Source organism: Patiria miniata, unplaced genomic scaffold (assembly GCF_015706575.1).
Source record: "Patiria miniata isolate m_02_andy unplaced genomic scaffold, ASM1570657v1 HiC_scaffold_25, whole genome shotgun sequence".
NCBI lineage: Eukaryota > Metazoa > Echinodermata > Asteroidea > Valvatida > Asterinidae > Patiria > Patiria miniata.
In genome coordinates this window covers 599639-617736 of record NW_024037064.1, presented here as the reverse complement: position 1 = coordinate 617736, position 18098 = coordinate 599639, and the positions used below count along the sequence as shown (strand labels likewise).

Below are 18098 nucleotides of genomic sequence, written 5' to 3'. Positions count from 1 at the left end.
CAAAATCAGTCGACTGGTTTTGACCCGTTGGACAGTCAATGAGAGGTACCACTCATTGTAAATGCATTGTGGATTACAATAATTCCCTCCATGTTTTTTTTGGGGGGGGGGGGGGCTCAGATAATTCATGTCAGTATAATATCGGGTAGTTGCTGGTGTTTTGTTAGGTGTTTTTTTAATTGTGGCGGGGCTCAGATATTTCACAGGATAATGGTTGCTGGTGGATTTCAATACTCCCTGGGTGTGCTTTAGGGAGGGGTGTGATTTTTTTTTAGGGGGGGAGCCTTCAGATAATTTACAGAGCAGAGTAGTTGCTTGGTGGATTACAATACTTCCTTGGTGGTTTTCTGTTTGATAGGGGGTGGTTTTTTTTTTTTTGGGGGGGGGGTCTCAGATAATTCTCAGAGGAGCCACAACTGTTTTGACAGGGATCATGATTCAGAAAACACCAGGCACTATGGGGTCGTTCAGACACCGTCTTAAATTCCCATTAAAACACTGGTTGAACTCGATTCAGTGTAACTTTCTTGCTAAAAGGGATGTCTGAACGCTTTTTTATTTAAACTGAATCGAGTTGAACTCGAAGATAAAACAACTTAAATATATTTTCATTGGGTTAGCCAAAGCGAGAATTTACATTTGAATGGAATCAGCGGAGTGTGACATTAAGGTGTGGTTGAACAGGCGTGTTCAAGTCACTGACCGAATTCACCAGCAAGCAGTACGGACGTCAAATTTGTGTGTGTTCTTTTTCGTGCCTAATTCGATAGAGCAACCATGTCCTTAAATGAACAATCTTCTTCTGCACAAGAAGTACCTGTCTCCCTGAAACTTGTCGGAGATACTATCAAAGCAGCATTGGGAGATTTCAAGGGGTATTTGGATACCTCGCTCGCCTCATTCAAAAAAGACAGCGAGCGTAAGCAACAGATGACGTCGGAACAAGTACAACAGCTGAAGCGAGCTTCGGAGCTGAGCTTTCGCTTCAAAGGAAACAAAACCCAATATGATTTCAATGCAGGTATTGTAGAGAAATTAGGAAGGGCAGAAAATTGTCTCAAAGAAGACGAAGGTGGGTCAGCAAAATCCCTGGTGACAGAGGTCATTGCAGATGTAAAAAAGTGAAACAAGCCGATAAATCTGACGCAGGTTAGTGGATGAACAGAGTATAATAATATATTGTCATTCAAATGCTTTGTAATTAGCTCAGCTTTTTCCTTTGTACTTGCCAAGCTTGGAATACCTGAACTGATGATGAGTTTAAACTTAGCTTATTATTCAGCAAATACAAGTAGTAGAAATTGTTTTTATAAAGCAATGCCTATAGAGGCATACTGCAAATTCTGTAAGATGTATTCAAGAGAGCCTAATGGGCTTTCGGTGACATTCTTTACGAAACAATTAGCATAAAATGTGAATTGCATTGACAGATTAGCCACTAAAGATTCACCGATACGTAAAGTAAATTTCTTTAACCTATATCGCTATACCCTTCTTACAGGCTGGACAGCTGTAGATGAATACCTAGGTGACGAGCTCGCTAGTAACTCCGAGGATGACAAAAGAATCAGACAAGCTCAAGCAAGGGTGGTACGAAAAAAGCGCCTTCAGAAAAGCGTCAACGTCAAAATACTACAGTGGAGCAGTTTTCTCCTTCTACTTCTGGCACTGGGCTTTTTCGAAGTTTTCAGCCAAACCATAGATTCATGCCTGGGGCTACCTCAGCTTGGAGCCCAGGACCAAAGCCAACGGACGTGTGCTTCGCCTGCGGGAAACCAGGTCATTGGAGACGCAACTGTGGACAGCAAAGGCAGGCAGTGGTGGGAGGAAAAGAACCAGCAGGGGGTAGTACAACTCAGCCCCGACAGTGGTGAATCAGACGACTCACATAGTGTAGCAGAAAATGTAAATACAGAAACAGGGTATGATATCGACTTTTTTCTTGCAAACTATTATGAATATGAACAGGGCAATGATGAGCCATTGGTCAAAGGCAGATTGAAAGCGGCTGTAGAATTTTGGAGAGGAATAGACGCAAATCCAACGGTCATAGATATTATTTCTAATGGATATAAATTGCCTTTCATTAACACTCCTAATCCCAGAAATTTCAAAAACAACAAGTCGGCACTAGAAAATAGCAGTTTTGTTTCTGAAGCGATATCGGATCTTTTGAGTAAAGGATTGGTTGCCGAGTGTGACAAACCACCACATGTAGTTAATCCATTGACTGTAGCTACCCAAAGTTCGGGAAAGAAAAGATTAATTTTAGACCTTCGTTATGTGAATCAATTTCTTTGGAAGGATAAGATTACTTTTGAAGACTGGAAAGTAGCAGAGTCATATTTCCAGAAAGGTGATTTTTTATATTCTTTTGACCTTAAGTCAGGTTATCATCATATTGAGATTTTTCCTGAGCATTGCAAGTTCCTTAGTTTTGCTTGGACCACAGAAGGGGTCACCAAGTACTATTCTTTTTTAGTTTTGCCATTCGGTTTATCCACAGCTCCATATATTTTTACAAAGTGCTTAAGACCACTAGTAAAACACTGGCGTACTCAAGGATACTTTGTAGTTTTGTACCTCGATGATGGTTGGGGCAGAGCGTGTACCGAGGAAACTGCCAACTTGATTGCTTCAAGGGTAAAGTCTGACCTTTTGTCGGCGGGATTAGTGCCGAATGTTCAGAAGTCACAATGGGTAGCTACGCAAAGTTTGACTTGGTTAGGTTTGGTATGGGATTCAAGAGACTTTTCAATTAGAGCCTCTGACAGAAGAATTGAAGATATTGTTAGCTGTATCAATGGCATTCAGATCAAGCTTCCCTATACCACAGCTCGGAAGCTGGCCTCAATTACAGGTAAAATTATATCTCTTGGTCCGGTAGTGGGGAAGGTCTCTCAATTGAAAACAAGGTTTCTGTACATGGAAATTATACAGAGAGTTCACTGGGACTATGAATATAAACTTGTTAGCGACTGCAGAGTCATTGAGGAATTAGTTTTCTGGAAGTCAGAAGTTCAAACCTTGAACAAACGGTATTTATATGAATATTCTCTTCCCAAATGTTTTGTATATACAGATGCGAGCCAAGTGGGCTGTGGTGCATGGACAGTTGGATGTGGAGGGGAGTTGGTCCTGCAAAGGAATTGGTCGAGTGCTGGAAAAAAAAAAAAAAGTTCCACGTGGAGGGAATTACAGGCGGTTTCCCTCGCATTGCAAGCATTTGCGAAGAGTTTAGAGGGTAAAGTAGTGAAGGTTTGTACTGATAACAAAGGCGTTGTCTCGGTAGTCAGCAAAGGCAGTATGGTAGAAGAGTTACTTGTACTCAGTCTGGATATATTCCAATTATGCAGAAAGCATGGTATTCAACTGGAGGTACAGTGGATACCCAGAGAGCTCAATCAAAGAGCTGATGAGATTAGTAGGGAGATAGATTGGGATGATTGGGGTGTATCATACATATTCTTTCAATTCATTGATAAAATATGGGGACCTCATACAGTTGATCGTTTTGCAGATGAAACCAATGCAAAATTGCCTACATTGAATTCCAAATACTCATCCCCTGGCACAAGCCAAGTAGACGCCTTTTCGTGCAATTGGCAAGGAGAAAATAATTGGTTAGTCCCCCCTATAAACTTGGTGGCGGACGTCCTAAGACACTTGAAGTTGTGCAAAGCAGAGGGCACTTTGGTTATTCCCTGCTGGCATTCAGCCCCTTTTTGGCCGTTGCTCTTTTCCCATCAAAGTTCGTTTCGAAGTTTGGTCAAGCATACCATGCATTTTTCTGATTCGTCAGATATATTCGTCCAAGGTCGGAATCACAAGTCTTTGTTTGGATCACCTTTATTCAAGTCCGAAGTCCTTTGTGTCAGACTGAAGTTTTCAGTATGATAAGCCGCATGGCAAGGTAGCCGCATGGCAAGGTAGCCGCATGGCAAGGTAGCCGCATGGCAAGGTAGCCGCATGGCAAGGTAGCCGCATGGCAAGGTAGCCCCATGGCAAGGTAGCCGCACGGCAAGGTAGCCGCACGGCAAGGTAGCCGCACGGCAAGGTAGCCGCACGGCAAGGTAGCCGCACGGCAAGGTAGCCGCACGGCAAGGTAGCCGCACGGCAAGGTAGCCGCACGGCAAGGTAGCCGCACGGCAAGGTAGCCGCACGGCAAGGTAGCCGCACGGCAAGGTAGCCGCACGGCAAGGTAGCCGCAAGGCAAGGTAGCCGCAAGGCACGGTAGCCGCATGGCAAGGTAGCCGCACGGCAAGGTAGCCGCACGGCAAGGTAGCCGCAAGGCAAGGTAGCCGCAAGGCAAGGTAGCCGCACGGCAAGGTAGCCGCACGGCAAGGTAGCCGCATGGCAAGAAAAGAATTGCCGAATGGCACGTATATAAAGAATAAATAGTAAATATAAATTACTTTATTAATTACCTATTTCTCTGCAGAAAATATAAAGACGATGAGTACTCTTCAACGTTGGCCATGATTCTTGACGCATCAAGAGCCCCCAGCACCACTAAAAAATACAACGCTGCTTTTTCCGCATGGCAACAATGGTGTAAGGTGGAGAAGATCAATCCGTTACCAGCCAATGCCAATGACGTGTGTCGTTATTTTATACATCTCTTCAATATTGGGGCTCCATTCTCGAGAATCGAATCAGTTTTCTATGGCCTTAAATGGCGTCATGATTGTTTTGCGAACTGTAAAGAAAACCCATGTGACAGTAGATTTTTACATAATGTATTACAGGGATTAAAAAGAAGATTAGCTAAACCTGTTGAGAAGAAAGAACCCATTACACCAGAAATATTAAAGGCTGTCGTAGACAAGTACGCAGTTCTGAGCAGTCTGTTAGATATTCGATTATGTACCATGTTGCTTATTTCATATGTAGGTTTCTTGCGTCATAGTGAACTTATCAACATCAGAAGATGTGATCTGCAATTACATTCCTCATATGTTAATATCTTCATAGTTAAAAGTAAAACTGACATTTTTAGACAAGGAGCCTGGGTGATCATTTCAGCAACAAATACATCTACGTGTCCAGTCAGAATGTTAAACAGATACCTAATCCTTGCATGGATGAAGATTCATATGAAAGTTTCCTTTTTCGACCAGCTAATTATATTCGAACAGAGAACAAGTACAAACTAAGATCAGGGCAACTATCATATTCAAGCGTTTTGGACTGCATAGTCTAAGAGCTGGGAGAGCAACGGCTGCGGCTCGTATTGGTGTGCTGGACAGGCTTTTTAAGAAACACGGACGTTGGCGTTCGGAGACGGCAAAGGATGGCTACGTCCACGAGTCGTTGGAAGACAGACTTTCTGTATCCAAAATGTTGGGTTTATAGATAGTTTATCAGCTGTAAGTTGGTTCAGTAAGTTGTAATATGGTCAATTCAATCCCTGGATGTGTTAAAAAAAGTGGAAATAAAACTTGATGTTTCCTGATTATGATTGTATTAAAAAACCCTTATTTCCCGCTCTTTAATTCCTGAGTATGATAATGTGGAATAAATAATATGGGCAATGCTTGTCATCGAAGTTCGGTGTTTCCCAAATGGATTGCATTATTTGTTGTTGTTAACCTATTTTCTTGCAGGTTGGGTAATACAGGGTGGGAAAATAAGAGGGTAGGCGGCATTGAAAATAATTTATTCGCGATTGAGGGGCGAATTAGAGAATAAATATATTTTCATTGGGTTAGATAAGCGAGAATTTACATTTGAATGGAATCAGCAGAGTGTGACATTAAGGTGTGGTTGAACAGGCGTGTTTAAGTCACTGACCGAATTCACCAGCAAGCAGTACGGACGTCAAATTTGTATGAAAATGTGTTAATGACTGATATTGCAATTGAATGCCTCTAATCTGCAATTGAATGCCTCTAATCAAGCCACTTGTTATCCAGCTTCATTATATTGACAGATACAGTAGAAGTAGAATGCCGTTAGCAGACGATTCCCTATCTTGGCAGTCAACTTTCATCCCACAAGCACAGAGATGGAAACTCAAGACCTTGAGTTCGGATACTTCTGTCTCGACACAGCTTAAACTGTCTCCAAGATAGCGACGCATCCTGAGCCGTGTCCGCGCAATGCTTGCCATCGAAGTTCGGTGTTTCCCAAATGGATTGCATTATTTGTTGTTGTTAACCTATTTTCTTGCAGGTTGGGTAATACAGGGTGGGAAAATACGAGGGTAGGCGGCATTGAAAATAATTTATTCGCGATTGAGGGGCGAATTAGAGAATAAACCCCCTCGGAGGGAGGGTTAAGCGAATAACCAGAACAAGTTTATCTCTTAGTACGATGTCTGAACCGTTTTAGCTAAAACGCTGCCCGTTTTTAGCCAGCGCAGTGACCCGGAGTTACGTAACGCTTTCTCCGTGGTGTGCTTTTCTATTAAAGCTATAGTCCATCATTTGCAGTCATCCGAAAAGTAACTGGCGTAAAATAGTAAGGGAACTAAACTCCCTTTGAAATTATTCTTTCTGGGAAGCTGTCATTTTGAAGTAATCAACGAAAGAAGGCATTTCCAACGGTGATTCTTAAGAAGCACCGTAGGAAAATTTAAATTAGCAGTTCGTTTTGTTATTCAGCGCAGCGCACACAAGTATTGGAACGACGCACACGCGCGCGCGGTTGTTATAATTTGTCGGATCAGTGCATGACGCCGCGTATAGCTGCAATTCAAAACAATTCAAAACATGATTCAGTAACTTTTGATTTGAAATTGAGATCTTAGAATGCTGTTTTTCTCGGAATGTACAGCTGAAGCTTAGCTGAAACTTCATCAGGTTAGTTGCTCAGTATCCTTCATTAGATTTTGAACTCTTTTGTTGCTGCAAACGAACAAAATGCACAAATTACAAATGATGGACTGTAGCTTTAAGCAAACAATGTCCTAATTCTCCTCCCGTTAAAAAAATCCAGTTTCAAGTCTAATTTCCGCAAGTTTTCAGACCACATGGTCCGAGTGTCACATCCTTCTCACTCGCACGCACTCGACTCACGATGCCATGACAAACCTGTAGATGTCAATGCAACAACCGATAACCGGAGCATAATTATCATAATACACTAATATATTCAACCAACAGGAAAACCTTGGCGTTGATTGGTCAATATTGCAACGTTAATATCACATGTATTTTCACATGACTGACATGTTGCGCGGGCAAGTTGATGCAGTAAACCTTGAGTGAAATCGGTTCAATGACGTCTTGTTTTGAACACCGGTTTTCGAACAACTTTTCGGAACATTTTTTATGTCTTTTTGCACCACGAAAGGTACAGAAAATAGACCCCAAAATGTACACACAAAAGGTGTATATGTAAGGTCGATATACGCGATACTTCCAAAAAATGGGGAAATTGCTGCGGCGAACAAGTAACTGTCATCATGTTTACCGGCATGCCACGCTACATGACCGGCCGAGGCTGCAATGTCAAACACGGCATGGCAACACACATCACACGGTGAGTGGCTCAGACCACGTGTAGCGAACTGTCAAAATGGAAGAGTTAAGGCTCTTTTTAGCGCACAGGTTTTGCCGAGGCGGATGTTCTATGTCACTACGTGACCTTAGACATTGAGATAAACTACCATATGAATTTGTCACCCCCGCTTTTGTTCACTTAAGTTCAGGTGTTTATTCTGGTGCGCTTTGTCTTGAGAAGAGTGCCTGGGTGATTAAATTTGATTAATGCGAACCCTGTGTAGCTGTGCGTTCGGTCGTGAAATTGGTATGTAGCATGTTCCATTCACAAAAGAGGTTGGACAATACGTGTTCAAGTAGCCTTGAGGGATGATGTGAATACAATCAGCATGACTGTTTTCAGACACATGAATTATAAGAAATACAGTGAGAGAAAGACAAGTTTGTTTCTTAGCTAACAAGTGAAATACATGTTATTTATTTCACGAATCTACACATACAATGATGACATATCAAACATTTCTCTGAAGTATTTATCTTCACAACCACAATGAGACTTTGCAAATGTCATTCCGACCACACTGTCTGCAGATTGACATTGACTTAATCTGCATGTCACAAGCAATGAAATATTAAAACAAATTGTCTTCCTTGATTATTTCTTTTGTACAACTACATTAGACTTAACAGACTTAAAAACTTTACTTCCAACATTAATGTGACTCGACAACTACCAAGAAGCGTAAATCTGATGAAGAAACACCAATTTAGGAGTAAGAAATTTCAAAGTTTTGTAAGAAAATAGTCGGACTCTTTGTACACGAGGTCTTAGGTGGCGGTGAGATATGGAATTCTTTTCCATTTGTTTCTCTACAACCTTAAGTTTTAATTACACAGGTCCTTTTATTATGCCCTTCTGTACTACAGTTGCTGCACATTATCTTATGTCTCGGTTCTCTTTGGCAACTGGGGGCGAGGTATTCAATTCTGTTTTGCTTGTTCATAAGTTGGGTTAAAGCATCAAGATTTTGATGGTTGGTTGCCTGAAAGTACTATCTTGTAATTCTGTCGTTCATTTTTTCAAAAGTTTGTTGACAAAATTTGCCAAGATTACCATGAAGTTTGATGGAGCGAGCAACATGTTTTGCGAGCACATGAATGTATAATGTCACATCATGGGAGGTATGTACCCGGTAGTAATCATCTACCCACGATTCAGCTTTCCTTTGAAACAGTTCAAGTTCGTCATTGTTCATTCCCAACTTCATATCGTCTTTCAATTTGCCAAATGTACACCATAAACCTTTAATTTTTTCGATTTTTGGGTGGTCACTTCCGTAAAACCTTTCCAACTTGATATTTTTCTGAATTCGTTCATGCTGTGGGCCAATGAAATCCGGGTAAGTAAACATGCCATCTTTGTCAGTGTGAAAAGACCAGTCAAAACCAAGACCCTGAACAAAATCTTCGAACGTTTTGATATGTTTACAAGTGGATTTGTCAACATTTTTCTTATTTTTCCCAATGTTATCTGCAGTACGAAGAAAAAGAACAAGTTGACGGATGAGTTGATCAGAAATGCGCAAATATAAGTGAAGAGGGTCTGGAATGATAGAAGAAATTGGGATATGTGGGAAAATGGGTGGGTTTTTACAAGCATAAGCTGCTTTGGACTTCTTTTTACGGAGACTTTCAATTTCTAAAATGGTTCGATCACATGATGCAGTCTCATCTTCTGACAATTTCGTCAACACATCATACAAATTTGATTTTTTGGTTTTGCACCATGGGCAACTGTAATCGGAGGAACATGCACCCAAACCCAAGATTGTGTTTAGAAATTTCAAGTCTGCACAGATGACATACTTGAGTCTGAACGTTTTACCATTCACAGTTATAGACTGCAAGACTTTAGAATCCAGTACAACATCCTTAAGTACTTCCATAATGGATCCATACTTTTCTGGAACCTTAGCAATAGCAAGGATAAGATCATCTGACCTCCATGTTTCTGTCATGACAACAAAGCCAAAATTGGTCACATGTATTCGAGAACCAACAGTTGTGCCATCACCGGTAATTTTAATTGTGAGTTCGTTTCCTTCTGTTTGGGGCATATTTTCGATAGCACGTCGTAATTTGCTTTCTAACTTTTCTTGCACTCCCTTGCCATTTGCCAATGCCTGAACAGTAAAAAGACTATTGAGTTCCCTCATGCGTGTATGCAGAGCATAAAGTGATGGAAATGATCCCTCCTCAAGGGACATTTCCTGGTAGGCCCTATCTGCAATCATATAGCTGTCCTTAATGTACAACATTCGATCAATGGATGATTTACACTTGTCTCCAACTGGGTACTCTGGAAATTGAATACTGTTGCCATACATGTCTTGAACAATCATTGTTTTTACTTCAACTCCTTCGTTTGAGAGCAAGTCTTTCGCAAAATGTACCGTGTCATTCAGATCTTTCTTTTTTTGATTCACCCAAGTTCTTCCGTATTTTTCCTTCATCTTTACTTGTCTGTGATTAGTGCGTCTCCCAATTAATCTGCGTAGTGTGGTTTGGGCTTTTTTCACTGATTTTTTGTGTTCTTTTGCCCTTTGTTTGGCTTCTTTTGCCTCATGCTCTGCTGTCTTTCTTCGCTTCTTCTCACTTTCCAGTTCATGCTCCATTTTACGCTTCAGCCCTCCTAATTTCAGTTTATAAACTGAGTTTTGTACTTTTTCTAGATATTGACGACCTTGTACACCCCCACTTCTGATTGCTTTCAGTGCTGGCTTCATGATATTTTTAACTTTCCATCTGAAACGATCTGTTACTTCTGCATCAAGAAATTCAAAATTGATAGCATTGTCCTCACATATTTTTTTCAGGACTGATTCTGCCTGACCTACGCCTTGTGGAAGTTTGCTCTCCCTCGCCATTAAATAAATGGCATAGTTATTAATTTCAAGTATCCAGTCTGAATCAACACCTGGATGGCAGTTGCCAAGGTACTTTGCTCCAAAACCAACAAGTACAATGCAAAGAAACAAGTTCAAAAGTGAAGCCATGTTGAAAGTGAACCAGAATGAAAAAACTGTACATGTACATTAGGGTTTCACAATAAAACAGCACATGAAATACAATGGTTGAAGGTCTTTAGATTGAATTGAAATAGAACAATGGATTGCAAAACTATTGGTTGATTTCTCAGTGTAAATCAAAACCTAAACAAGATATTTAAACAAACAACAATGTGCAATTCTTTCCCACCACTGACATTCAACCAACAAAATGGAAAAGAATACATGAATCACCACGTGCTATTTAAATTAAGTCAAGTTTATGGAGCTCATGACGATTTCCTGTCAGCTTGACGAATCGAAACGCTAGAAGAAATCCCCTGTGAAGAAGTCGCTTTTCAAGTGTCTTGTCTTGGTTTAGGATGTACTCCTCCAAGCATCTACGCTCGTGCAGCCAAACTTGGATGGTGTCCTTCTCTACATACGAAAAGTCTCCAGCAGCATTGACAATGCGATACCACCAGTTCTGGCCCAAAAATCCTGCAACTGATGCCCGAGATGCTCTGAAGACGCTTCGCCTTGACTGTGAGATTTCTTCTTTTGCTCCAACAGCACTTATGAATGTCTGAAAGGTCTCCCTCTGGATTTCAAAGTGTAGGGTGATTTCTGAGTCGCGTACTCGAGAAAGGTGGAGATTTTCTTTGGTTTTCACCCTTAAATCAATCTTCAATAAGTGAAGAGCGTTCGTCTCCTCACATTCTACTGGAATATCAACAATGTCTAATGTGGGGCGCCACTCATCAAAGCAATCGTCCCATCCAGTGTAGTGTACCTTGACCTCCTCGGATCCTGATGATGTAGTTCTCGTCTCAACAACTTCCAATCGGAACAGTTCAGATGTTGACCATGTTGTTTTTGTTGACTTTGGTGCAGGAGGAGTGTCAAGACGTGGTCCGTTGTGTATGGCACGATAGTCCAGTGTCTTCTTTTCCTTCAGATTCATACCCTGTTATTAAAAACAAGCAAGAATAATTAACATAAGGCCTAAACTTGTTATATAAAGTTAAAAGTTAGAAAAGTTTCAACAAGTTGTAGGTCTACATGTGTACTTTGCAATATAGTTTTGTTATTGCTGTAGCATATTACATGTTAAAGGTAAAATGAATGATTGATAATGACATACTTTCAATGTACTTTGGGCATTTGGAAACTGGGAAAAAAAGTCGGTCTATCTTTCATGTCTTTACTTAGTTGTAACTCATACAAATTCAATCTTAACTTCAATAACTAGTATCAAACTGTCAATAAAATCATAAATACGGTACTTATCTAAGTGTGAACAATTATTTGTTACTTTCCCATCAAGCATCTCTAGATTTTCTATATCATATCCGGTCATGCCGTACACGTGTGCATATATCCAAGCGTCTCCTCTTTGTAAAATGGTATGACCCAAATGGAGAAAGAGCGCACAGCTCACAACGTGGCAAATTTTCTTCAAACAGATGAACAATGTTTCAGTCAAATTTTACATTATTTTGAAGTTAATTTGAGGGCAAAAAAACACCCATTTAGTTCTTTGATTATCAAATGGCATATCTGTAGTTTTTTAAAAGCTTACCGTCTGCATAGATGTAGAAAACTGGTCTTACAAAACGAGCGACGGAAGACGTTGGTGATCACAAAACACGTGTTGAGAAGCGGAGTGACGCGATGAATGGAATATTGATCGATAGCTGTCATTGGTTCCTTTTTTCATCTAAGAATATACGGTGGTTTTTCTTGACCAATCAGGACGTATGTTACATCACTGGAAAAAGAATTATCTAAGCTATTCGATTGTTTTTGCCCCGGTGGAATTCGATTCTCCAGTAAGGAAATACGTTCAAAGAACGATAGCGGGCACTGCGAAAAATGTGCGCATCCACAGTAAATTCACGAAAACCGAACAATTTCAAAGCCAATTTTACGGTGGATTTTTTCTAAATTAAAGCAAATGAACACTCTTATAAATTTAAGACTAAAACAAACTTTATAAAACTGTTTTCCCCCCGTGAAATTGGCTTCACGGTTATGAAAATATGAATTAAAACGTACAAAAAAGCGCCGTTTTTCAACGAGATGTTGTCAGGAAACGGGACTGCACAGCTGAACGAGCTTAAGTGAACATGACAAATTCATATGTGTATTTCGAGTTGAACTTGCTATACGTAAAAAAATGTCTGGACGCTCAGTAGTGGTGAGCGACCGTTACAACTTTTACCATTTTAGATAACACGGTGTCTGAACATATTGTTACCAACTGCAGACAATACTTTAACTGGTCAACAGCCACCAGACAGCCATTGAACAGCCAAAGCTGTTGACAACACCAGCCACTTCCAGTCAATACTTTATAAGGTCAATACAACAATCAACAGCCACACAGTAGCCAAAGCTGTTTGACAAAACCAGCCACTTGCAGACAATACTTATTAACAATCAACAGCCCCACAGTAGCCACAGCTGTTTGACAATGCCTGCCACTTGCAGACAATACTTTATCAGGTCAATACAACAATCAACAGCCCCACAGTAGCCACAGCTGTTTGACAATGCCTGCCACTTGCAGACAATACTTTATCAGGTCAATACAACAATCAACAGCCACAAAGTAGCAACAGCTGTTTGACAATACCAGCCACTTGCAGACAATACTTTATCAGGTCAATACAACAATCAACAGCCACAAAGTAGCAACAGCTGTTTGACAATACCAGCCACTTGCAGACAATACTTTATCAGGTCAATACAACAATCAACAGCCACACAGTAGCCACAACTGTTTGACAACACCAGCCACTTGCAGACAATACTTTATCAGGTCAATACAACAATCAACAGCCACACAGTAGCCACAACTGTTTGACAACACCAGCCACTTGCAGACAATACTTTATCAAGTCAATACAACAATCAACAGCCACACAGTAGCCACAGCTGTTTTACAATGCCTGCCACTTGCAGACAATACTTTATCAAGTCAATACAACAATCAACAGCCACACAGTAGCCACAACTGTTTGACAACACCAGCCACTTGCAGACAATACTTTATCAGGTCAATACAACAATCAACAGCCACACAGTAGCCACAACTGTTTGACAACACCAGCCACTTGCAGACAATACTTTATCAAGTCAATACAACAATCAACAGCCACACAGTAGCCACAGCTGTTTTACAATGCCTGCCACTTGCAGACAATACTTTATCAGGTCAATACAACAATCAACAGCCACACAGTAGCCACATCTGTTTGACAATGCCTGCCACTTGCAGACAATACTTTATCAAGTCAATACAACAATCAACAGCCACACAGTAGCCACAACTGTTTGACAACACCAGCCACTTGCAGACAATACTTTATCAGGTCAATACAACAATCAACAGCAACACAGTAGCCACATCTGTTTGACAATGCCTGCCACTTGCAGACAATACTTTATCAAGTCAATACAACAATCAACAGCCACACAGTAGCCACAGCTGTTTGACAATACCAGCCACTTGGAGACAATACTTTATCAGATCAATACAACAATCAACAGCCACACAGTAGCCACAGCTGTTTGACAATGTCTACCACTTGCGGACAATACTTTATCAGGTCAATACAACAATCAACAGCCATACAGTAGCCACAGCTGTTTGACAATGCCAGCCACTTGCAGACAATACTTTATGAGGTTAATACAACAATCAACAGCCACACAGTAGTACAGCCGTTTGACAATACCAGCCACTTGCAGACAATACTTTATCAGGTCAATACAACAATCAACAGCCACACAGTAGCCACAGCTGTTTGACAATACCAGCCACTCACCAACTGCTGACAATACTTTTGGCCCCCCCAAAAAAAATTTCTGCTTCCAATAAGCCTTTTCGGAGTTCCAACTGCGCATTCGTAACCTGTTACAACACACATTGTTTGTCTCAAATGCCCTTTGACAGTACCCACAATGCACAAACAGCCTTTTTGTAAAGTCAGTGGCGCGATGTCAAAGGCCATTTGAGACAAACAATGCGCGTTGTCACAGGTTACGAATGCGCAGTTGGAACTCCAAAAAGGCTTATTACACAGCATTTGAAAATAGGGTGGGCAGGGATTTTTTTTTTTGGGGGGGGGGGGTATTTTGACAGGGATCCTTGTCAAGTCAAAAACAGTCAACAGCAATTCAGCACCCACAGCTATTTAGACAGGGATCATGTTTTAAACAGTCAATACCAGCAACTTACTGACTATGACAGTACTTTAACGAGTCAATAACAGTCAGCAAATATTCATTATTAACAACTGTTCTACGGGTCACAGTTGGTCAAGTCATTCTCATGGCCAGTTACTTAAGCAGTCAAAATGGGTCAATAATGTAGTTCAATGCATAGAATGCCATCGGGTCAAAAACGGTCACTTGACTGATTTTGACCCGAGTAACAGCATGGCTGAGTATGCATGTTTGCATCGGAGGGTTCTAATGGGCCAATTACATAAGTTTATGGATGTTGCATATAAAGGTAAAAGATGAGCTAGTATTTTTTCTCTTTTTTTCACTGCTAGAAAAAGGGTGCTTAGGACAAATTCAGTTTCTAATAGGCTCTTCCAGTTACATTATTAAGGCATTTTACATTGTTGTCAAACGAGAATATCAGTTTTCAAAATGGCTTCAAATTTATGATGTGATTAGGGTAATGTATAAACACGGAGAGACATTTTGTGACAAATGTCCAGTCTGTATGTACATTTAAATCCTCATTATAAAATATCAAATAATTCTTCACAATGACTCTGAGTTTTCTAGGTTTTGACTGATAGCATTCCTCCAGGGTACATCTTCACAATGACTCTGAGTTTTCTAGGTTTTGACTGATAGCATTCCTCCAGGGTACATCTTCACAATGACTCTGAGTTTTCTAGGTTTTAACTGGGTTATCATTATTAAGAAATATCTGAAAGGTAGAGCAAGAGGTGGGAGGGGGGAAAGAAATGTTTGAATTAACCCCACAAATCAGTGCCCCACTACCAGCACTCTTTATTTGTGGGAGAACATAGAAGAGCGCCAGATCACCCATTTTGATTACTTGTTTATGCTTATTCTTTAGGTACATGTAACTAAAAACTAACCTCAAGAATCAGTAATGGGTAGCTCAGCAAGCAGGTCATCCGTTCATCTGTCGGTCCTCCTCCCTGCTTCCGGTTCCTCGGGTTTCTGTTTGATGAGGCTGTCGGAGCCCTGACAATGTCTTGAGGCAGGCTCAACCTCATCTCAGTAGAGCAATTCCCTCATCAGTCAGTGGTCCTCACTTTGCTGAAAGGATTCAAATAACGAAAGGAAACATTTGAATTATTGAGCTGTATTTGTGCCAGGGCTCGAAAGGGGAAAGAAAACATTGAATTAACCCCACAAATCAAAGCCCTGCTACCAGAACTCATTTGTGGATAAACATAATAACAGAGTCAGATCGCCCATTTAAATTTGTTCTGTGACTTGATTGTTCCTGTTAAGAGGAGGCCTATACACAGCCTAATAGCAGAACAGGAAGGGGACAGACCTCATTTATCCCAGGACAAACCAATAACACCAGTAAATAAAGATGTGCTTCAAACCATGTTACAAGGCTATGATGGCATTAAGTACAAATTCTTAATTCATGGTTTTACATTTGGTTTTTAGGTTTTACAGGCAATCAAAAATTTAGGACATCAACAAATTTAAAATCTGCTCTTCAAAATCCAAAAGTGGTTTCTGAAAAACTAGGGTTAGAACTTAGACAAGGTAGGCTCGCAGGGCCGTTTCAAGACTTGCCACTTGATAATTTTTGCGTTAGCTCGATTGGTTTAGTTCCTAAAAGACAGCCTGGTTCATTTTGAATAATTCATCATTTGTCTCATCCTAAACATGGTTCCGTAAACGATGGAATACCAGATTGCAATGCAACAGTCAAGTATGCGTCAACGGAGGACGCAATAAAATTTTTGAAGAAAGTGGGCCCAGGATGTGTGCCATCTAAACTAGATATAAAGTGTTAACCATTTATTCTGGAATAGTCCATATTCTGGATGATTTTCTAATCATTTCAACATCTCATCAACAGGGTGTGGAGCATGTGTTTTAGAAGGCTAGGAGTCAACTTCCATCGGATCCTCACTCACTAGTCGAATACCAAAGTGTCAGTGCCATCAGGATTTGAATTAAATGTGCAACTTGGAGAAAGAAATTCCATTTGTCCAAGGTGTTGAAGCTGTACCACTACTTGCAGTAGTACGACGCAGTAAAATGTCCCCTTTTAGTGTCACTAAACTTGAGTGCACAAAATCTGTGCGTCAGGTCCTTCTGCGTCTTGCATGTGCGGTTCCGGTTGGATGTGTCGTCGATGCGTCGTGTTACCAGGATCACAGCCACTTGAATTAGTACACAATTGTATTTGGGAGCTGACTGTTTGCGTTGCGTGCTGGGGGAAATCCCCGCCAGCAAAACGGCTGTTTCATGTATTCTTTTCTTAAAACATTTTACTCCTTAGCCTTTTTATATGTACGTCAAATAAAGAAGAATTTAATCGCAAACTTAATAGACCCTCACAATTCTTTCCTAGCGTTAAGCAGTGATTTATTTCCCGGAATGTTGCCCATCTCAATTTGTGTTTAAATTTCCAAATGGTAATTCTTATAGAAGCATAAAACTTCTCAATTCTTCAGAATTTCGCGGCAAACTTACGTGACACATCGTTTTATAATGAAGTGGAGAACTTCGGAAACATTAATTTGCATTGAAATACGGCAATCTGGGAGTAAAATGCAGTGAAATACTTTGTTAGAATGACACAAAAAAACCGCTGTTATCCCGGCAGTTATCTTATACGCAGTGAATATGTTCCATGTACCATCGGCTTTTGTTACGATCTTCGTAAGAAAACTCGGTTTAAAGCCTAAAGGTTTCGGTGAAATTAATGTTCATATACCGACAGTTCAAATTCTCGCCATGAAATAAATTTTTATATTAATTACAGAAACCTTTCTGGAAATGATTGCAGATGACAAATTCGCTTCAATGTTCGCTTCGCTATTATATTCACTTGTATTTAAAAGGCCGGTTCCTGCTCACACAATCATAATGAACAATTTTGTTTGATAACAAAACGGATCGTCTTTCTGCGTTCCGGCCGTGTGTATTCATGAGGTCTACGGTGACTCGTGTTTATTTATTGCATCATTGTTGAGATAACAAAAGCGCACGGCTGGTCCTGCTCATTAAAGTCGCCGTGCTTGAGTGAACACACCCGTCCAGTCTGCAGATTCCCGCCCTCCTTGACAACTGCAGACTGATCGTCCGGAACGCAGATAGAACGGGAAATAACGGGCATTCATTATCGAGATGGGGCCTTAGGTACATGTAACTAAAAACTAACCTCAAGAATCAGTAATGGGTAGCCCAGCAAGCAGGTCATCCGTTCATCTGTCGGTCCTCCTCCCTGCTTCCAGTTCCTCGGGTTTCTGTTTGATGAGGCTGTCGGAGCCCTGACGATGTCTTGAGGCAGGCTCAACCTCATCTCAGTAGAGCAATTCCCTCATCAGTCAGTGGTCCTCACTTTGCTGAAAGGATT

The 18098-nt window shown here is 40.8% G+C and overlaps 1 long non-coding RNA gene across 1 annotated transcript; it reads left to right on the top strand.

Moving 5' to 3' along the window:
* The first annotated feature begins 1763 nt into the window (after nt 1-1763).
* LOC119732878 lies at nt 1764-4524 on the top strand. The gene is made up of 3 exons (XR_005271617.1): nt 1764-1922; nt 3083-3258; nt 4442-4524. It is a non-coding gene; the product is annotated as an uncharacterized LOC119732878 (long non-coding RNA).
* Nucleotides 4525-18098: the final 13574 nt, after the last annotated feature.